Source organism: Marmota flaviventris, chromosome 11 (assembly GCF_047511675.1).
Source record: "Marmota flaviventris isolate mMarFla1 chromosome 11, mMarFla1.hap1, whole genome shotgun sequence".
Classification (NCBI taxonomy): domain Eukaryota; kingdom Metazoa; phylum Chordata; class Mammalia; order Rodentia; family Sciuridae; genus Marmota; species Marmota flaviventris.
In genome coordinates this window covers 8,441,726-8,464,478 of record NC_092508.1, presented here as the reverse complement: position 1 = coordinate 8,464,478, position 22,753 = coordinate 8,441,726, and the positions used below count along the sequence as shown (strand labels likewise).

Genomic DNA, 22,753 nt, shown 5'->3' with positions numbered 1-22,753 from the left:
ATTAACAAGCTATTTTCAGATGGTGAATAGGCTGTGAAAAAAATAAAACAGGTGACTTGATCAGCTGCAGGGGTTGGCAAGGTCTTTAAAGGAAGTGACACTTGAACTGTGTCATAAATTTGCAAGAGTGGGCCGGGGTGCAGCCTGGTGGCAGAGCACTTGCCTCGCACACACGGGCCCTGGGTCCGATCCCCGACACCACATAAAGAAAATAAAAAATATTTCCAAGAGCAAATCTCGCAAACAAACTGGGATATATAGAACAGAGTCTCTATAGACCAGAGACTGAGATACAGTTTTCATTCTCTTTGTATCAAGCTCCCATTCTAAAAACACCTCCCCGTGCCCCTTTGCCCCTGCCAGCCACTGCCCCTTGCCTTCAAAGCCAAATGCCCAATTCACTTTCTCCACAGCCACCTCTCCTGTCTTGCTCCTACCCTCACCAATACTGCTCTTGTCAAGGTCAAGATCTTGTTAAGGTCATCTGTGTTGCTGAAACCAAGAGTTGACTTTCATCCTTAATCTGAGAGACACTGCTGGTGGCATTTGAAAAAAAAAAAAACCACCCAGTCTTTCCTACATGCATTTTATACCTGGCTTCCAGAATCTTGTCCTCTCCTGATTTCCTCTATCTCACCGACTGTCTCTTTTGCTTATTCTTTCCCATCTCCTTGACTTCTAAGTGGTGAAGTGCCCAGGACCCGTCCTTTCCTAACTGTACTTATTCCTCAGAGGTCTCAGAACCCGCAGCTCTAAATGACATCTCTGTGCTGATGGTTTTCAAACTCATGTCACCCTGCCAGATGGCTCACCTGAGTTTATTTGGACATCTGCTGCTTATTTAACATCTTCACCTGGAGCCAAAATGATCCTTTAAAATATGGTTCGTAAATTGTAGCTCCTTCACTTAAAATCCTCTAATAGCATGGAAAGGACCAAAGACAGTCTTTTTAACAAATGGCACTGGGAACAACTGGACATTTATATACAAAAAAACAAATCTAGACACAAACTTTATATGTCAAAAAAAATTTAACTCAAAATGGATCAAATGCAAAACCATAAAACTCCTGGAAGATAACAAGAGGAAGTCAAAATGCCACAGTGGTTGGCAATGGCTTTTCAGATACAGCATCAAGGGTATGATCCATGGAAAAAGGAATAAGTTGAACTTGACTAAAATTAAATTTTTTCTGTTCTGTGAAAGACACTGGCAAAAAATAAATAATAAAAACAGAGAAGCCACAGACTGGGAGACAATATTTTCAAAAGATATCTGATAAAGGACTTGTCTAAAATAATTGAAGAACCCTTAAAACTCAAAGAACAATAAGAAAACTGTCCGATTACAAGATGGGGCAAAGATCTTAATAGACACCCCACCAAAAAAGACATACAGGTGGCAAATAAACTTGTGAAAAGATGCTTCACATCCCAAGACATCAGGGAAATGCAAACTAAAACAACAGTGAGATGCCACTGCACACCTATCACAATGGCCACCAAATGCTGACCAGGATGTAGAGAAACAGGAACTCTCACTTGATGCTCTGGGGAATTCAAAATGGCACTGCCACTTTGGAAGACAGCTTGGCAATTTCTAAACATGCTCTTTTGCTCAAAACTAAACAAACTCTTATCAAACAATCCATCCATTGCTCTCCTCCATCCAGTTAGGAGCAACAGGTATTCCAGGACAGACCCCCTCTGATGGTTGGAGGCTACAGACATCACCAAAAGATTTGGAAGTGACTTAGGTACCGTTCACAGCCATTTCCTTTGAGGGTCATGTCATTTCACACTTTTCTCTTTATGTTGTCGCTTCCTTGTTCCTTTACTCTGTCAAAGCCACGTCCCCCGCTTCTTCCTTTCCTTCTCTTTCTCTGGCTGCCTCCTTCCCCCTCTGCTTTCTCCATGACTTTATCCCACCTGAGCTTCCTGGCGTCTCTCAGGAGCCTGCTGAGTTTGCTAAGTTCCTCTTCCCCGACTCCCTTCAAGTTAGACCTCCTTGCCGCTCCTCACTAAAGTCACCCACTACCATTTTGGACAGTCATACCATTTCCAAGTCTCTGTCTGGGTTACTTTTTCCCTCGGGTGCATTGCTGTTGCAACGTCTCATCAGGGTAAGACCCACCTCATCCTCGCCCAGGTGGCGTCTTAAATCCCCACCCACTTCTCTGTTTGCCTGGTTCTGTCCCCAGGAGGAGCGGTCCCTGCTTTATTCTTTGCTGTCTCCCCAGTGACTGGAGCTGTGCCTGCAAACTAGAGATATCCCATTAACAGTGTTGAAACTGGGAGATGGACACAAAATGTGTCTGGTCCCTCCCCTTGTTTTCCTCAGAAGCACACCACTTCATTCAGAAACTCACAGATTGTGGGCGTGTGTGTTGTGTGTGTGTGTGTGTGTGTGTGTGAGAGAGAGAGACAGAGACAGAGACAGAGACAGAGAGAAGGAGCCAGCCAATATGGCAGACATAATTCAGCCCTTGTCTTCCCACTAGGGTTTTCTCTTCCCATAGTTCTGTGGGGCTATAAATCATGGGTCACACCCTGTCTTCTACAGGGTGGGTACTTGACCAGAGCTGGACAGTCAGTCCTCCTCAAGAGTGTCCCACTAGAGCCAGCTCCAAAGCCGGAGTCTCCTCCATTGGAATCACCAAGCTTCTTTTTAAATGGCCCCTAGTGGTCATCCCTTTCGAAAGCAGAAGAAAATGAGGCCAGTTCTCAAGGAGGAGACAAACGAGGTAAGAGGGAGACAAAGAACCTGAGAAAGAAGACAGGAAAGCCTTCTCAGAGCCCCCGTCAGCCACAGCCAACCTTCTCTCTAGCCTTTTCAGGTGGGGAGTGGTCCAGGTATTTCTCCCAAGCTTTGGATCTACTTTCTATCATTTACAGTCCAGAGAATTCTGTCTATTCTTTCCCCGTGTCCTGCTCCCTCAGACCGGACCAAACTACATTCTCCACCAGCGTTTCATCCAATGCACCCAAAGAATACTTAGATGTGATGCTACCCTTGGGTGCGGGGTGGTGGTTGGAAGCAGTATGGAGCACAGGGGTGGGGAAGGGACGGGGAGAACACTGTCACATTATGCTTTAATTTAAAGCCTGAAATTGATGAGCAAGGATTTCTACACATGGCCCAGCCTCCTCTCAGGGTTCTGACTGGAGACCAGGTTTCAAGTTCAGCTAACAATAAAATAGTGCTTTTGTTGCTTTTGCCACTGTTCTTTGGGCATCTGCCCTACGTGGGTGCATGAAGGACATGGGTGTCTATGGTCTGGGAATAAGGCTCATGTGCTCCTGGGTGCCCTGGGCAAGTTACTGCCATCTGACAGCATGAATCTCAATCGTTATTTTAAAGTGCCACGTGAGAGTTAGTTGGTTGTTATCATTTATTATTTTTATCATAATCATCCCAGCCATCAAAGTCTCATGTGTTAAATTAAGTGAACAAGACCTTACATAAAATGTTGTCCATTAATTTTTCTAACAAGTATTAAGGGAGCTTCTACCAGGTGACAGTCACTTGCTAACCACTGAGATATAGCAATAAACAAACACTCAAGTGGGAAGAAAGAAAACATAAACAAGTAAAAACAATTAGCATGTCAGATAGGGATACGTGTAGTGAGGGAAAATAGGGGTGGCTGTCTTAGAGAGTGGACAGAGCTGTCCTCCTTGTCATGGTGACATTTGAGCAGAGCCCAGAGAGAAATAAGCTGACAAGCTGTGGGGACATGGACCACTTCCATGCAAAGGCCCCAAGATGGAGACCCACGTGGTCAGAGGGCAGCAAAGGAAAGGAGTTGGTATGAGATGGCCTCAGAGGGAGCACATCAACAGGTGGCCGAGGGCCTTGGGTCACTTTAGGAATCCACAGGACAGTTTTAAGCAGAGGAGTTTCATGTTCTGTGTTATATTTACAGGGAGTAAATTCTCCTTTGCCCTATAGCCGCCTTCCACTTCCTCTCTCAATTCACATTTCTCGTTTCCTCTTTCTCTCTCTGTATTTTCTTTAGGTCTTCATAATGCTGTTTTCCCCTCTTCTCCCCTTCCCTGTACTTCTTCTCCAGGGTGGGCCACTCCATCCGGGATTCCCCTCACCCCTTTTTAATCTCAGTCTCTTTCTCTCTCTCCCAAGGGACTTTCTGCAGCTAAAAGCCCTGTAGTCCCTCTACAGGACACCACTGCCATCTCTTTGTTTCTCTATCTTCTCTGGGGTGCCCAAGGCCCTCGACCAACACTATTGCTATTCTCCACAGCCCTGCTCACCACAGAGAGGCTCCAAACCATGTCCCTCAGCTGACACAGCAGCTGAGCCTTTGAAAGCATTACTGCTGTGACCTCCTCCTCCTCCTCCTCCTCCTCCTCCTCCTCCTCCTCCTCCTCCTCCTCCTCCTCCTCCTCCATCATCATTATCATTTTCTTCTTCTTCTTCTTCTTCTTCTTCTTCTTCTTCTTCTTCTTCTTCTTCTTCTTCTTCTCCTCCTCCTCCTCCTCCTCCTCCTCCTCCTCCTCCTTCTTCTTCTCTCTCTCTCTCTCTCTCTGTCTCTCTCTCTCTCTCTCTCTCTCACACACACACACACACACACACACATTTTGGGTTTAAAATATATTGACTATAAAGAGAATGCCAGACAGAAACTCTTCGTGCCAAGTGTGTTAAGTATCTCATACACTTTGCCAATTGAAGCCATGTCATTAGCATGAGCCTAGGGATCAGGGCACAGGGGGAAAGCAAGGGCCCCGCGGGAAGGATGGGGGAGGGAAGTTCTCTGACGTGATCACACTGAGCCTGTCCAGGGTTCTAACCAGGAAGAAGCTTCTTGAAGAAGTTGCTGCAGACAAAGGAAACACCAAGTGTGCAGTCTTTGAGCTCTCCAAGATGGGAAAATAGTCTGCTGAGAGCTAGAAGCAGTTTTCGGTCTCCCTGAAGGGGAAATCTGAACATCCTTGACCAGGCTGGTCCTTTGGTTTGGGGAAAACTTACCTCTGTGGTCCTTGGGGTAGGCAGATGGCCTCAGAGAGGAGCCCTGTGACCTTCTCTCTGGTACTATGCCTGCAGTGATGTCAACTTACATGGCAAAAGGGACTTTGCCGATATCAGTGAGGCTACTAATCAGCTGAACATAAAACAAATCATCCTGGATTATCCAGATGTGCCCAATATAATTGCACAAATCCTAAAAACAGAAAAGAAAGGCAGAGAGATTTTCAGTATGAGTGTTTTAACAAATTCTGATGTACAGGGTACAAGAACCAGCCATCAAAGACAGAAGGAAGGTGTCAACAGACTGAAGAAAGGCTGACAAATCTAGGATTGTACAAGGTGCCATTTGTTAGGGACTTAGAGACAGAAGCACATCTTGGGCCACAGCAAGGCAGGAAGATCCGCAACCCCAAAGCAGGAGGAAAGGGTTCACAAAGGTAGGCCTTGACCAGAATGTACCTGGGCTTTCTCTGTTTACATGTCAAAATGCAGTTAAGAAACTGTCCAACGACATGCTCTACCTTGACAGTACTTAACTTATCCTAAAGGGTCTGAAAAGCTCGATACCAAGATGACCGTAATCACATCAACCTGGATCCCTGTAGCGAGCAAAACACACCATTGTTGGCTTTGAAGATGGAGGGGCTACAAACCAAGGATCACAGACAGCTTCTGGAAGTGGAGAACACCTCCGGCTGTCAGTCAGTGAGGGAGCAGGAACCTCCATCCTACAACCACAGGGAGAACCAGAAGCAGGTTCTTCCCCGAGTCTCCCAAAAACCCAGACTGATGACATCTTCATTCTGGCCTTGTGAGACCCTAAGCAAAGGACTCAGGAGCCCAGCTGGAACTTCTGACCAACAGAATTGTGGGGTAATAAACTGTATTTTTTGAGCTGTTAAATAGTGGTTATCTGTGATGGCAGAAATGGGAAAGAACACATCTCTCTAATTACACACTTATAAAAAGGGGCAAGTTATTAATTTTTACAACAATGCACTAAATTCTGAGATTTCTCAGAACATTTATTTATATAAAAATAAAATACCATTATTTTAAAAGGGAGGGGGATAGTTATGAAACTGTGGGGATATAGAGCTGACTATGATCATGGAAAGTGTCATTGACAGTGTGGCAAAAGCCACACCTCTGTGTGATGATGTACCTTCTAGAAGAGTCTTTCATTGCCAACTACAGATGGAGACCCTGTGCCAAAGCACCATTTGGTCAACGGAAAAGTGCTCTCTACTCCTAGGTACTCTTGGAGGCTTGACCAAGAGGCCTTTCTGCTTCCTTGGTGAAGGAGAGCCTTTCCTTAGATTTTGATCATGTGAAAGGAAATATTCTTTAAACTTTCCTCCGGCTCTTGGTATGGCAGAGGTTAGAGACCTAGTATTATTGGTTAGAACCCACAGAATGTGCATACCCAGAGACAGATTTATTTCAAGGAATTCCTCATATGATTATGGTAAGTCCCAAATCTGCAGGGTGGGTCAAGAGGCTGGGGACCCAGGGAAGAGCTGATGGTGCAGATGAAGTCCAGAGGTCCCTGCTGGCACAATTCCTTCCTGCTCGAGGAAGGTTGGGGTTTTTTGTTTTGTTTTGTTCTATTAAGGACTTAAAATGATTGGATGAGACCCACCCAAATTATGGATGGAAATCTCCTTTACTCAAAATCCACCATTTCAAATGTCAGTCTTCCAAAACCACCCCCACAGAAACATCTGGAATAATGTTAGCCTGTTATCTGGACACTGTGGCCCAGCCAACTGACACATTATAAGCCATCACACTGTGGGCAGAGAGTGGATTGGTTGGTTTGTTTAAGATATACATGTTTTCTTCAAAGAATAAAAAGCACATTTTAAAAATGCACAGTAATACTGCATAGAGTTTTAGGGTTAAATACAGATAGAAGTTAAAAGTATAAAAACATTCATGGGAATGCTAAACACTAGATTCAGAGCTACTGTTCTGATACTAAATTTACCACTGGAAGATAAGGTAGGAGGTGTGGTTTAGGGAGCATTAGTAATATTTATTTTTATTAATTGTTCATTATATTTTTCTTTATACATTTTATAGCTTGAGTTATTTGAATTAATTATTTTTAAATGAATATATAAATTATCCAAATTTTTAAAAACAAGAGTAATGGGAGATTAGACTTATTTTTATAAAACCGTGTAATAAAGCATCAGTAATTAAAAGTTTATCACTAGTGCAATTATAGACCAGACCATAAAATAGAGCATAAATTCCAGAAATAACCACCAAACATATGAAATAAAAAAATATACTGCTGGGCGCAGTGGTGCATGCTAATCCCAGCCACTCAGGAGGGTGAGGCAGGAGGATCATGAGTTCAAAGCCAACCTCAACATCTTAGCAAGGCACTAAGCAACTCAATGAGACCCTGTCTCTAAATAAAATACAAAAATGGGCTGAGGATATGGCTCAGTGGTTAAGTGTCCCTGAGTTCAATTCCCCAGTACCAAAAAAAATATGTATATATACATATATACATATATGTATATATGTAAACAACATACATACACTTAGGTTTCAATTTGGATTAGCAGAACAGTATAAATAATTTGATATATGGTCTCAGAGAGACTAGATAACTTTTGTCTTTACTCTCAAAAAAAAAAGATAGATTTTTAATGTAATGAAAACACTAAGCCGTGAAACAATAAAATGTGAATTTAGTTATGTTATTGACCTAAAGAAGGACTTGGTAGCATGATATAACACCATAAAAGAAACATTTATTTATATAAAAATAAAATACCATTATTTTAAAAGGGAGGGGGATAGTTTAATCATCTAGATAAAAACTCAAGGGAAAAAAAAACAAACCAAGAGAAAGGATTTAGAGATGTGTGGCTACTCTTCTTAAATCCAATGAAGTCATTAAGATGATCCAATAGAAAGAAAATGTGTGAAGGAAATAAACAGTTGATTTAAAAAAATAAAAATAGGGACTGGAGATATAATTCAGTTGGTAGAGTGCTTGCCTTGCATGCACAAGGCCCTGGGTTCAATCCCCAGCACCATAAAATAATAATAATAAATAGTAATAATAATAATAATTAATAAAAATAGACATTAAACATGAGAAATGTTCAGCTTTACCAATAATTAAAGCAATTCAGATCAAAACAACTAGATACCATTTTTATTAAATCAGATTTGCAAAAGTTAAATATTTGATTGGTGAGGCTGTGGGGGAAAAGGCCGAGGGAAAAATAAATGAGGCAGACTCTTTAGTGAGTAATTTTGAAATAGCTACCAAAAGGCAAGTATATAGCCTTTGATTCCCCAAGGCCAATTCTTAGGGGTACACTCACACACATATGCAGAGAGGTGGTGTGGAAATGTCCACGCATCGATGACTGACAGCAAACCTATGGAAAGAGCCAATTGTGCGTCAGTAGGTGAGCAGGTATAATAGACACGACCAAAGTCTCCAAAGGTACAAGATCACACTCCTCCAACCTCAGATCTACAGTGAATATGAATTGCTTACGTAATGAAAAAGTTAAATATGTATAGATTAGACATTAACATAGATGATTAATAGGTAGAGGACTAGACAAATGATGATAATGGATGGATGGGTAGGTGGATAAATGGCTATAACTAATGTATAATTATGTTAATCAACTTTCCACTACTGTATCAAATACCTGAGATAATCAACTTATAAACAGAAAAGGTTTGTTTTGCTCACACTTTTGGAGTTATCAGTCTACAGCTGATTGTTCTTGATGCTTTTTTTTTGGGGGTGGGGGGGTACTGGAGACTCAACTCAGGGGCATTCGGCCAAGGAGCCACATCCCCAGCCCTATTTTGTATTTTATTTAGAGACAGGTCTCATTGAGTTGCCTAGCAAGCCTCGCCATTGCTGAGGCTGGCTTTGAACTCCCAAACCTCCTGCCTCAGCCTCCCGAGCTGCTGAGATTACAGGCATGTGCCACTACGCCTGGCTTGATGATTTACCAGCTGGTCTTGTCCCTGAGTGAGTGCCACAATGCTAGGCTTTGCCTGTAGTCAGTCATGCTGTCAAGATTCAAATATTCTCTGGAATTTTTCTTTAGGATCAATTACATACCTTTAAATAACTTCAGAGGGGGTTCCTATTCCTTTTATTTTTCTTTTGAGGGAAACTGCTTGTAAGAAATAAGACAATTTAATTCTGATTCAAGTGTGACATGTAGGTTTCATGATCAAATTAAACAATTTTCTGCAAAGTAAGCCGTGAGAATAGTTTTAAGAAGATGTTTGTTGCTGCTGTGGGTTGAACTGTGTTCCCCAAAAAGACGGGGAATCCCTAGCCCCCAGGACCTCAGAACACAAACCTCATTTGGACATAGGATCATTGCAGATGACTGAAGAGCAGGTCATACTCGAGCCAGGTGGGCTGCTAACCCAATGTGACTCGTGTCCTAATAATAGAAGACAAGAGCTGTGAACCCAGAGGTAGACAGAGAGAAAGCAGCGTGAAGACCCCCAGGGAGGAGATGACACTGGGACTGTAGTGACACAGCCGAGGATCCCCAGCAGACGAGACAAGGAAGGATCCGGAGAGCACAGCCCTGCTGACATGGTAGTTTCAGGCTCCAGCTTCAGGAACTGTGGTACAACACATATCTGCAGCTTCACCAGTTGTTGGTGCGGTTACAGGAGCCCGGGGAAGCTAATATAGTTTCCTACACATCACCCGTTTCTGTCACCCAGTACTCAGATTCCCGTGTGTGTTTCTCCCTCCTGCACACTCTCCAGGTACTGCACAGAAAGTGCCTTCCCCCGTGGCCAGGTTGGACTCTGACTGCCTTAGCCAATCAGCATCATTGTCATTGGCTCAGGGATGGATTGTACCTTAAACTGGGCCATTCAGAGTGACTCTTAGGACTCTCACTTAGAATGGCAAACAGAGAGACCAACAGAGAAGAACATGATCCTCTAGACGTGAAGTAGAAAGCAGAAAGCCTGGGTTGCATCTGGCGACAGTCATTTTCAGACGCAGCCCACAGGACAGGCAACACAGCAGAGACACACAGAGGGCCTGAGCCCTGGAACATCCTTAAACCACTAGGTCCATCCGCCCTGAGAGATCAACCTTGCAGTTAAAGCCTTCAGGGTTTAAGACCTCTTGACTTGGATTTTGCGTTCCTTGTCACCCAAAGCTTCCTGGATAACAGATTGGCCTCCCAGGACACCAAATGCCAGCCAAGGGAGAGTGGGATGTTTAAGAGACCCCCTGGAGACCTAGACATGGAGGATACAGGGCTGGAACCACACCCAGAGTCCTAGGCCTGGAAGCTGTGGCCAGATCTCCCCCTGCCTGGTAGCCACATGAAAAGTCATGACCCTGTTGGGAATGGCTTGCACTTCCAGAGCCTGGTGGGACTAGGAAGGGTGTGCATCTCCCAGAGGCCAGAGGCGGGCTGGCCCAAGGGGCAGGAACAGCTCTACTTGAGGGAGACTCTGTCCTGAAGAAGGGCCTGGAAGCACAGAAGGAGAATGAATCCAAACACAGGAGAAGCCTTGCTTGGAAGTCGGCTGGCCAGCAGAAGGAGTCATCCACCACCTCAAGGGAATGGTTTGATTGCAGGACACCCAGCAGGGGTGGAATTCCCAAAGAGCCCCCAAAAATGTTCCCCCAGAAAATGATTCCACAGCTGGCATCTGCCCCATCCAGAGGGCCAGACTACAATGGCACAGGTCAAGAGCAGTGTTTCCTGCCCTCACCTCTTCTCCTGTTTCCACTCCAGTCCTGCAGAGACCAAAAGAGCCAGCAGCCAAAGAGGGAAGAGGTTGAGTGTGAAGGGAAAGCTGTCAGACTCCTTCCCCGCTGGCCCCAGACCAAGGCAGGCCCAACTACAGTAGGTGGGGGGTGTTAGTAGGATGAAACGTTGAAGGTGACAGCAGATGGGACTGTTTGATTATTAAAAGGAGTTATTTTCTTACCTCTCAAAGGGCCTGGGAAAACTCTGGCCCTGCCCTAGACTTTAACCCAGTCTAGCAGGCGCGGCAGTGCCCCTGTCCCTAGGCTGGCCCCTGTGCAGGAAGGCTGTGCCCGGCCAATACCTACTATCCTGCCTGCAGGGGTTCATCTGGCTGGACAGGGTGATCGAGTCTGAAGCAAGGCAGCATGCTGGAGCTTTCAAGTACCCAGAACTTCTCTTCACCCAAGGAGAGGCAGGAGGCTGTAGGGTACCTGCGGGGTGCCTCCTGTAAGTACCACAGCTCCTTGGCCCCTCAGTGGGGAGAAGGCTGTGACCTTGGGTCTGAAACTGTCCCTTTCCTATCTCACTTCCTCACTACTTGCATTCAAAATCATGTCTCAGGCTCTGACTCTGAGAAGACCAAAAGCAAGACATCGCCTGGAAGAGAGAAGATGATTTCAAAGTGCGGGTTTGAGTGGGCATTGGAGAGGGACCGAGGGCGTCGGGATGTTTCTTGCAGCTGGTCCAGTGAATAAGTCAATCACACCGGAGTTCTGGTCGTACTCATAATTGAGTTTCCTGCCTAAAACTTGGGGACAGGAGGTGGCAGGGGCAGGAGGTGCCTATTTCCTTCCGCATGTTCACCGCATTTTGAAGCTGAAGCTAAATAGAGTCAGATATTCATCACACACCTCTGACTTCTTCCTGCCTCTTGAACTTTCCTCTTCCTCCCATGATACCAGGAAGGGGACGAACTGCACACAGGGGCCAGTGCTCACACGATGCCCAGTTCACCAGGTCGGAGGTATGTCTGATCTACACCAGGTACCTAGCTTTCAGCAGTGCTGAAGCCTTGATTACTCACTTTCCATTTTTTATTAAAGTGTAGTTTAGGTACAGTTAAAATTCAGTCATATGCTTAGCTCTCACACTTTAGGGGGTTTTATTTATCTGTTTTCTGTCCTGAGGATTAACCCAGGGCCTCACGCATGCCAGGCAAGCACTCTACCGTTGAGCTATACCCCCAACCCTTTTTCTTTTATTTTGAGACATGGTCCCACTAAGTTGCCCAGGCTGACCTCCAACTTGTGATCCTCCTGCCTCCCTAGTAGCTGGGATTATAGGCGTGCACTTCCACACCAGGCATTTTTTTTTTGTGAAGTATAATTTGTGGAGTAAAAGAGCATAAGCAACTCAGTGAGACCCTGTCTCTAAATAAAATAGGGCTGGGGATGTGGCTCAGAGGTTGAGTGCCCCTGAGTTCAATCCCCCAATGACCTTCCGTGCCAAAAAAGATCCTAAAGCATAAATATATACCTGGATGAACGGTCACCAAGTAGATAAGCTTTTAACAAGTTAATGCAGCCATATTACCACCAAAATTATAATCAAGATATAATTCTGATGGGGTGCTGGAAAGGCTATCCAAAACGCGGTGCCTTGGTGTACTGAGTATTCTAAACTAAAGGAAATTGAGGAAAACCCAGAAGCAAGAAGACCACTATCTGATCTCCTGTAGCCTTCCTTGTCTGAAACATGGCCATAAGGAAATTCTCTGACCTACCTCTCCTGAAAGTAGGTCATAAAACCTTTATGTGACAGGTGTCCTGCCCTATACCTGGAAGCCAAGAGTGAACAAACTAGCCTGGCTAAATTCCCCCCAGTTTATTACCATTAGGTCATCCTCCCTTTCTGTCTGAGCACACTTCTGCACAACTGCCCATGCATTCTGTGAGGTAGAGATCAAGGTTAATTTTCCCCCCATGGATGTTCAGTTGATCCAGCATTGATTAATGGCAGGGAGGGGTACCCTTTCCTCACTGACTTGCCATGAAGTCCTTGCCAACAATTCAGGTGACCACAAATGTGAAAACAGTTTTTTATCTCTCTTTCCTATTCCATCAGTTATCTGTCTCTTCTTGCACCACCCCAGACTGTCTTAATTACAGCTTTATTACAAGTCAGCCATATAGGTTCTCTGACTTTGTCTTTATTAGGATTTCCTTGGCCTATTCTAAATCATTTGAATTTCCATATACATTTCAGAATCATCTTCTCAATTTATTTATTTTATTTTTTAATAAGATTTTTATTAATGAAATAAACAGTTTATCTTTTTTTTTTAAAGAGAGAGTGAGAGAGGGGGAGAGAGAGAATTTTTTTAATATTTATTTTTCAGTTTTCGGCGGACACAACATCTTTGTTTGTATGTGGTGCTGAGGATTGAACCCAGGCCGCACGCATGCCAGGCGAGCGCACTACCGCTTGAGCCACATCCCCAGCCCCATCTTCTCAATTTATTACAAAGCAACCAGCTAAGACTGAACCTATAGGTAAATTTAGGAAGAATTGATATCTTAACAATACATAGTCTTCCACTCCATATCAAAGTATAGGCAGGGTCCCTGTGGTCTCCTTTAAATTCTCTCAGTAATGTTTAATGTTTACACTAGAGAAATCTTGATCACCTTGCACTCTATTTATTCTGAACTATCGGGCATTTTCTGATGATGTCTCAAGGCCAGGCCTAGGGTGAAGCAAGGAGGAGGAGGAGGGTGAATGCCTCTCTCACCTGATGCTAGTCCCAGCCCTGGCTGTTCTGCAGGATGCATCCTTTAAAAGTTTATTTCTACTAGTTTGTTTCTAGTATATAAGGATTCGATTGGTTCCTGTCCACACACTCCGTATGCAGCACTCTCCTCCCAGAGCAGAGAGTAAGACATCTATAGCTGGACTCGAGCCTAGGGCTCAAGAGGCAGAAGCTGGCACTTGAGAAAGAAAGGGGTTTCTGTGTTTGGGGTGATCTGTGGGTTTCTACTGTATTTTTCCACTCATGGGCAACTGATTTTCAAAAAATTCTAGGGAAGGTTTCGAATTAGCCAGAGATCATGCATACTGATGCCGACTAGTGTGGAAAACAGTAGGAAAAGCAGCTCCCACTAGACCCCTGTGGATGGAGTCAGCAGGGAAGAGGTTTCCCCAAAGAGGTCTCTCTGTTTTATACGAATGGGTGCTAAACAGACCACCTCAGAATCCACACCATTTGGGCCCCAGCTACCCTGGAATTCATTCAGCTGATACCTTCTGTCCTTCTAGGACCAACAGTCTGTGCCTTTGTCCTGTCCCAGGTTGGTCCTCGCGTGTAGTCTCGCAGGTAGCTGCGGAGACACTCACAGGCATGCCCAAAACAAACCATCACCATTTCTTCTCGTTGCTGGTACTGGCCCCTCCCCTCGGTGCCCAGAGAGGCATTTTCAACCACAAATCCACAAACTGAAACAAAACTATGTTTGTGGATTTGGCGATGCCCAGTAAATTTTAAATATGGATACCTTTGACCCAGCATTTCTGCCTCGAGAAATGCATCCTCTACTCTCAGGAAACATGCTTTCAAAGATACAAATGTATGTCTGAGGATACCCACTGCAGTTATGTCAGTAATGAAGTAATAAAGGAAAAACTGGGGAGAGATGGGATTCCCAATGCTTATCACTAAAAAGCTCATTAAACTAATGATTATTCAGAAATGCAATGGAATGTTTTATAACTATCTGAAGTATAGGGTCCTAATATTGAATGACGTACAAGAATTGTCAAAAAGGGAGTTGCCAGACAACGTCACTGGTAATGTGAGAATAAAGATAATGATGATGATAATATCTACATTAGTAGGTGCAGAGAGCAAAAAATCTGAGCCATACACATGAAACTATGAACAATATTTAGGTACTTGGTGGTGGGGCGTAAAGCGATTTATGAGGAACTTCCATCTTCTAAGTATGTGTTACTGCAATATTTACATTTTTAAAAGAAAATATATTTCTTTAAGATCTAAAACATAAAATAATGATCTGTTTTTTAAGTAAGAGTCTCAAAAGTTGGGAACAGTGCAACAGATGTGGCTCGATTGCCTCGCAGACAGATGTCTCGCGATCACAAGGTTGTTTAAGAATTCAGACTTGTCTCCTTGCTCACTGACCCATAACACAACAGACTAAATGTTTGACATGGGAAAATTCTCAGGGACAAAAGAGTTTATTCAAGCAGACCTGACAGCCATGAGCTATCTCATAATCAGCAGAGAGACAGACGTCCTGCCTGTGCTGGGGGTGGGGAGGGCTGGGGAGAGCCGGCAAAGGGCCAGGAAAGGGATGGTCCTTCTCCCCCTCCGTGATGGCAGCCTTGGCTTTGCTGGTCAATGAAGCGTTGGCCTGAGTGGAGGAGAGCCAGGAAGACATTGCCAAGTGCAAGCCTGGGTGCTTCAGGGGGCTCCAAAGCTGGGACAGACACAGTTAACAGAGAATGCAGAACATGAGGTGCATCTTGGAGGAGATCAGCATGGAACCTGCGTTCTGAGTTTTCCTTTCTTTAAAAAATATATACTTTTGATTGTGGTAAAATACACATGATAAAAGTTACCACCTTAATCATTGTTGAGTAAACAGTTTAGTGGTATTAAAATCCATTCATATTGTTGGGAAACCATCACCACCATCCGACTCCAGGAAGCTTTTCATCTTGTGGAACAGAAACTGTACCCCATTAAACTACGGCTCCCCAGCCCCTGTGACCACATTCTGCTCTCTCCATTCTACTTTCTCTATGATTTTGACTATTGATGAGACCTCCCGTCAATGGAAATGACAGCAGTTTTTATAGTGTTTGTCTTTTCGCGACTGGCTTACTTCACTTAGCAAGATGTTCTTAAGGTTCATCTATGTCATGGCATACCCCGTGAGGCTCGGGAAAACAGATACCCCCAATTCCTTTACCTATCTGAGGCCCAACTCCCTTCCCCAGATAACTCATTGACTGGAGGAGACTGACTCATAAAAGAGACAAAAGGTCAAGGTCTCACCAGAGAGACTTTGTCACAGCCTGTCACCTCTTCTTCTGAGGCTGCTACCTGAGATCTTATCTGCACTACAAGACAATTTCTGTTCGCAGGCCTCCTCCTCCAATAACCAGTCATCACATCTCCAAGCCCATATTTCTATTTTTCTTTTCTTCTCTCTTTTTCAATGCTGGGGGTGGAACCCAGGGCTAGGCAAGTATTCTCTTTTTTAAAAATTTTTGAGTCTTGCTCGGTTGCCCAGACTGGCCTCGAACTTGCAATCCTTCCACCTCAGCCTCCCAAGTAGCTGGAATTATATGTGTGTGCCAGCACCCATGGCTCCAGCCTCCTATTTCAGTTTAGAGCCCAAAATACTATATATTTAGTTGAAGTTTTTCAATTTTCTGACCCTCCTTTGAGTCTCATATTTTGTAAGACTCCTGTGCATATTTACAAAATTCATATATCTCTCCCTTATTCATCTGTCTACTGTCAGTTTATGCCAGAGACTCAAATTTTCAAATCTTCAGTGAAAGAGGGAAACTCCCCTAGACATATCAGAATTCCCTTCATTTTATGGCTGAATAATATTCTAAAGTATAGATATGCCACCTTTTGCTCATCCCTCCACCAAGGGCACCTGGGTTGCTTCAACATTTTAGCTACTGCAAGTAATGCTGCTACAAACACAAGGACACAAGAATCTTGCAGCTTGGGGACACAAACCCAGAAGTCCCCTTGACTCTGGCATGGGGCAGATCATCTCTGAATCAAATGAAGACAACAGTAATCTCCAACTTGCAAAGCTGCCCTCTGGTTTCCCATGTGGGTTCCTCCCTGTCTAATCCTTACCTCATTTAATTTTCACAGCCTGCAGGGAGGCCAGGCAACTCTCACCTGTAAAACAGAAAGACCAAGAGTCATGCTCATGGTGTCCAGCTCTCCACCCCTCAAGATGTGGTGTTTCCCCCAGAACCCCCCCAAGCAGAGAGGTCACCACACGTCCCTTCCTGTGTGAGTCTCAACTTAATCTCTTGCACCTATTATATACCAACTATTATACTGCTGCTTCAGGCACATGGCCGTGTTACAGCCTCATGTGGAAGGTGACAAAGAGCTATTCCTGTGTCTGCACACACACAGGCACATCCCACCAACCCTCCTTCAAGACAGCTGGGTGGGTCAGGCACTGGTTTCCAAGAATAAGCCTCAATACCATTGAAGTTTATCAGAAAATTGCTAATGTTGAAGCCCCCACTCCCAAAGAAGAGCTGGTCACTTACATCACACAGGAAAAATTTTGTCCCAGACCAGTTTGGGGACAATTTTTCTTTTACAGGTGGTTGACATACATCAAAATCACCTGTGTCAAGAGGAGGGTGGGGGAGGTGCCTCCTCCATTCCCCAGCTTTAGAGAACCCCACTGATGGTTTTGCTGCTGGTCACCCCAGGACCAAAGTCTCCTGGGAAAGTAACGCTGCACTCCCCAGGGCCTCCCCAAGGGCAAGGGGATGGAAGGGAGCTCAGATCTGGGTGAACGAGCACTCCGACTCCGGTGTGTATTTCAAACAGCTACAGAGAGATTTGAATGGTCTCAACACAAAAAAACGAGAAATGTTTGAAGTAGCAGATGTGCTAATTGTCCTGATCTGAGCATCGCACATTGTAGACACGTGCTGAAATACCACACTACTCACCACAAATATGTAAAATTACTGTTATGTGTCCATTAATAATTATTCATAATTATTAGATAAACGGGGCCCACCCCACTACAAGGCAAAATAGACATGGCTGTTCTTACTAAGTCCCTTGTCCATTCTGCCAGCACCCCACAGGCCTTGGCTGGTGCCTGCACCCCCCAACCCCAACTCCAGAAACAGGCCTCCCATGGCATTCTGCAGAGGGGCCCCTAACTTTGAATATGCAAAAGGCCAGGGACCAGGGAGGCAGGGTGAGCAAAAGGTCCCCGCATATTCAAAGACTTATGGAGGTTATCTCCCAGCTCCTCCGGCTCCTCCCGTCAGGGGGAAGAAAATGGGAGGTGGATGCCACTGCCTGTCCGGCACCTCCTTCTCTAGGGTTCTGCTTCTTGAAGTAGAATCTGGAGGCTTGGGATTTGGGAGGAAAAGGCTCTTTATGTGAATGAAGTCATCAGCCCCAGTGGTGTCCCCTTCCATCTTTTGGGACAAAAATGCATCTCAGCAAAGGCTCAGGGACAGATGCCAACTGCAGACAAAGAACAGAGCGGATGACAGATGACAGCAAGGCATAAGAACCCCACCCCCAACCCCTCACCCCGCGCAAGGACCCAAGACCTCCCGCCAGTGGCTGCACACCTCAGAGGCACCCCAGCGTGGGTTCTGCTGCAAACCTGAAGAGTAGGAAAAAGGAATAAATCAAGTATGATGGGCTGAAGGGATCGGCTGACGTACGAGGCCATGAGGCAGAAAGGGCCCCAGAGAGACTGAGCTGTGGAAGAATTAAGCTCTTTTGGTATTTGAACACTTGAATCCATAGCTGTGAAACAGAATTTCCTGCTATCTGTATATTAAGCACTTCACATAATTCAGGAACTATTCTGGGTACTGAGGACAAAATGTTGAAGAACCCACCACCCAGGAGAGCAGGGTCCCCTGTGGAAGATGTCCTGGAACATGTTTCCATGTTCCCCCCCCCAGAGGGGGCCTGCCAAGGAGGCACCCAGAGGCGAGGACCCCTGACCTGAGGAATCATGAGTGACCCTGTAAGATAGCAAATACAACAGATGCTTTTATTCAAAATGTAAAAGTCTAGAAATGAGAGAGTGGTGTAAGCATTGGAAACAAAACTCAAGAGGAGCAGGAGTCAAGGAAAGGAACAGGGTTTGGGGGAAGGTACTCCCGGCAGAAGGAGCAGGTGCCGAGGTGGAGGGCTTCAGGCAGACTTTGATGGGCCTGTCCCCCAGGTCTGAGAGGTGGACTTCTGGGAAGGGCTCCCAGGGAGGAAGAGGGCCGGTTGGCTCCACTGAGGAATTTGAGTTGTACCCAGAAGGTAACTGAAAGCCATTAAAAGGGTGGGGGATCAGCCTTTCCACAACTTCTCTAGCAGAAGCTCTGCAAGAATGGCCTGGGAGGGGGCTGCCCTGGAGAGGCTAAGGCAGGAGCAGGTGGGAGAAGATGAGAGCCAGCGAGCGAAGGGAAGGGAGGGAAGATTTGGGGGAGTCTGAACCACGGTCAGGTGGATACCTTGGGGTGAGGAGTGACAAAGGGGGTGAGATTGATAACTGGGCAGGTGACAGGCATGTCTCTGGATATGGAGCAGGTTTTGAGGCACAAGAGGTCATTTGAACCCTGCCCTTGCCTTCTTGCCTTCCCAGGGTTGTGGCTGGGTGGAGTTTACTCCTCTGTGTTCTGGAACATTCTCCAAAGAATCTCTGGGTTGTCCAAAAGCAGCTGAAAGAACACCCAGGAACCCCTTTTGGAACTCTCCAGAGATTCTGCGGACCCCCTGCTTCCCGGGGAGCCTGTCATCTCTGACCTTCTGCTGGTATCACGGGACGGTACAGAAGTCAGTAGTTGTCCCCTGTAGAAATGGCCAGGCAGATGTGAAAGGACAGGGCATCTCTGTCCACTCTGGGGTGAGTGTAGGGGAATCAAAGACAGACTGCACAAGGAGTACAGCAGACACACGGTCACAGGGTCCCATCACTGGGGGACAGGCGAGGAAGATGGTCCACCCAGGTCCTGCCCCGACAAGACACAGGGAAGGGCAAAAGGAGCGCCAACGGGCACTGGGCTCGGCCCCAAAAGAGGCTGGCAGTCCAAACTCCCAGTGTGCTGGATCCTCTCTCCGAGCGATAACAGCAGCTGCCGTTTGGGGAGGTCGCTGGGGCTGGGCCTCGTGCCAGCATTTCTGAGCATCTCATGTTATGCTCACAGGGAAGAAGGCACAATCCAACCTCGGATTACTATTAGCTGTTGTCATCTGTACCGTGACTCTGCCCAGGTTGTCCCTTACCCTCCCATAACCTCCCCTGCCCAGGGGGCCTCAAGGCTCAGGTCAGGGCCTGGCTCCACACCCCCAGACCCCTGTGACAATTCCTCGCCTGGACCCTCCATTCTGGGGTGTGTAGGCCTTCCTGCGTTGTGCTGGTTGGCCCTGGCCCTGCCTTTCTTTCCGAGGTCTCCCTGCACACGTCACAGTCCTCTTGGGCAGCTGAGAGGAACTGCTTCACGGAGAGTAGACACCAGGCCTGCAGCAGTGTGGAGCTCTCCTTGGGGGACCCCTCATCTCTGGAGGAACGGCAGCCTCTGCTCCCTAAACTGGGCAGCTGACCCCCAGTAGCCATTGAGTTTCCGCAAGTCCCCAGCACAGCCCTGAGTTGTCCAGATGGTTGGATAATCCAAAAAAGACCCTTTCCTGGACATGCTCCCTCCTCCAGCCAGCGGCCCCTCCAGGGTCATGCCCCTTCGCAGCCTCGGGTTCCTGTGTCAGCAATGACCTCTTCAGCCTCTTTCTAAAAAAAAAAAAAAGTGTCCTACTCTCTTGTCCCTGGCCCCACCTGACAGGCACACAGGCCACCTGTTTCCTTCCAGGCCTTGGGGGACCCCTGGAACTGTTTTGAAGAAGGAAAAGCAATGCCTGCCTTTCCTTCTGCATGAGCCAGACCCTCTCAGCCATGGCCAGGACCCTCGGCCACAGGCCCAGTGACCATATCCCCTGGGACAGGGCTGGGGCTTCCGTTCCTGTGGAGCACTCCTCTGCCTGCCTTGGCTTGTCCCTGGCAGCCTTGGTCTCTGCTGCCATCACTGGACTCCTGGCCCACCTGCTCCTTGGTTCCCCAGGTCTCTGCCAGGACGACACATGACATGCCAGTGCTCCCACCTGGACCCCACCCTGCCCCACGTCGCCCTCTGCCCGGCTCCTCAGCGGCACCTGAGCAGCAGCTCGGTCCTAGTGAGTCCATTCGGGGCCCGACTCCTCTCATTCTGCCAGCTGTGAGCAGCCAGAGGCCCCAGGCTGCGGCTCAGAGCACGCAGGTCTGCCTGGTGGACACAGAGATCAGCTTTCCAGAACATAGCTGGTTCTAACTTCTAGAACTATGGAGCCATCCAGAAAATGAGAAGAGGACCCTGGCCTCTGATAAGTGAGGGCAGCACTTGGGCAGGGTGCAGATCATGGGGAACTGGAAGGGAAGTCAGTTTGCTAGGGTTTCTAAAGAAGAGCCTAGAAACAACCCCAACAGAAGGAAAGGGTGTGGTTGGGGCATCAAAGCCCCGCTGGGCTGCACAAGAACGTCCCCTGTGTGGTGCCCGGCTTCCGTCAGCCCGTGCCAAGCCCAGCCCCCAGGGCCTCAGCGTCCCAGAGGTGCAGTCAGCAGCCTTTGCAGGGCTGTGTGGGTTGGAGGCACCTCAGTGCTGGGGAATCAGGCATGGCCTTAAGTGGCTTCATCCTGCCCTGGGGACTCCTGTCAAGGAGGAGACTTTGGGTTCCAGCCATTGACACACCACTGCCCTCATGCTGTCAGACAGTTCCAGTGTGCTGCCCAGGGACAGAGGTGGGGAGCAGGCCCCTACCAGACCTGGGCCATGCAACTGGGCACCTGTACTAAATCCCCTGCCCCCAACATAGAGGGCACATCAAACACGGAGGGCGACACCCCCCCCCCGCCCCAGCACACTTGGCTGCAGACTCAGCGGCCCACTGGCCTGAGGAGGGCCATGGAGAAGGGCCAGATTCAGGTTCAGAGCACAGAGCTCCCTGGTGTGTGAAGCCAGCAGGGGAGGAAGAAGCCCAGGCAGGCTCCAGAAGCAGAGTTTGCCTTTCCCAGAGCAAAAAGGCCACAGCCCTGCACAGTCACCCACAGTTTAGGCTGGGACCCTGCCCTCTGTCTGCAGGGAGACGATTCCCAGCAGGCGGCTCCCAGGCCTGTGTGCACAGAGCCCGCAGCAGGTTCGTCTCTAGGCTGTTCCTCTAGGAAGGGCTTGGCAATCCCAGCCCCAGGGAAAGTCCTTTTCCCTCCTCTGCAGTGATGACAGGGCTGGTGACGCAGGGCACCTCCCCATGCATGTGCCCTTGTGAAACTAGCTAAAATAAATCTCTGACCTCCAAGGAGGCACTGTCAGCTCCAGGCAGAGGCCGCCGGTGGGGGGGGAGTGCAGGCAGGAGAGATCACAGACCACGGTGCAGGGGTGCACATCTTTGTCACGTTGGTTGGCAGTTTCCGTCCTCTTACCCCCAAACTTCCTTCCTGATTCTCTGCCCAGCACAAGGGGTTTGGGGGATGTGCCAGCCAGTCACAGCCTAAGGCAGCTCAGAGAAGCGTGTCCAGCCAACGTCTGTTCCTGGTTGAGTGGGCCAGCCCTGGAGCGATACGCAGCCCTGGCCCCACACTTGCGTGCACAGAGGCTCAGTTTCCTCATTTGTTAAATAGTGATGATACCCGTGACCACCTTGCAGGGCTGCTAAGGGGATTATCAAATGAGGAACTGTGGAGGACTCTTAGGACAAGGCCTGGCAACAGTAGAGCCTCAATAAAGATAGCTGAGAGCACAGCCTTGCCTAGGAACAGCAGCTGGAGAACCAACAGGCTCCTCCCATCTTAGAGAATCTGCCTCTCCAGCAGGCTGGCAAGTTGGTGCATGAGGCCTAAATGCTTTGAGGGACAATAAGGCTGCCCAGGGCCATCGTACGCCCTTTTCTCATCCCCATTGGTCTCGTCTGAAATTAGAGATTAGTTCTTTGGACTCTGCATAGAGATGCAGGTACAGTGGGCTGTCCCTGGATGCAGAGGGTCCAGACTAGGCCTAATTAGGGGTGAAATGGGAGAAAGATGAAGGACAGGCCTGCTTGTCCACAGGCTCCAGATAAAGAAGGGGCCTGACAGGTCAGGCAGCCCCAGCAGCCCTCCTCTGCCGCATGAGAACTTGTACTCCAAGATCTGGCTCCCCCAGTTCCCCACATCATCACTTCCTGGATCTGTTTCTGCATGCA

General features: G+C 47.2%; 2 long non-coding RNA genes across 2 annotated transcripts; one reads left to right on the top strand and one right to left on the bottom strand.

The window, feature by feature from the left end:
* The first annotated feature begins 2,484 nt into the window (after window positions 1-2,484).
* On the top strand, window positions 2,485-5,893 carry LOC114097977 (uncharacterized). The gene is made up of 2 exons (XR_003583644.1): window positions 2,485-2,744; window positions 5,250-5,893. It is a non-coding gene; the product is annotated as an uncharacterized lncRNA (long non-coding RNA).
* Window positions 5,894-14,992: 9,099 nt separating this feature from the next.
* LOC114097976 (uncharacterized) lies at window positions 14,993-22,048 on the bottom strand. Its single transcript, XR_003583643.3, has 3 exons — window positions 21,866-22,048; window positions 16,631-16,675; window positions 14,993-15,221 (listed from the first exon to the last, which is right to left on the bottom strand). It is a non-coding gene; the product is annotated as an uncharacterized lncRNA (long non-coding RNA).
* Window positions 22,049-22,753: the final 705 nt, after the last annotated feature.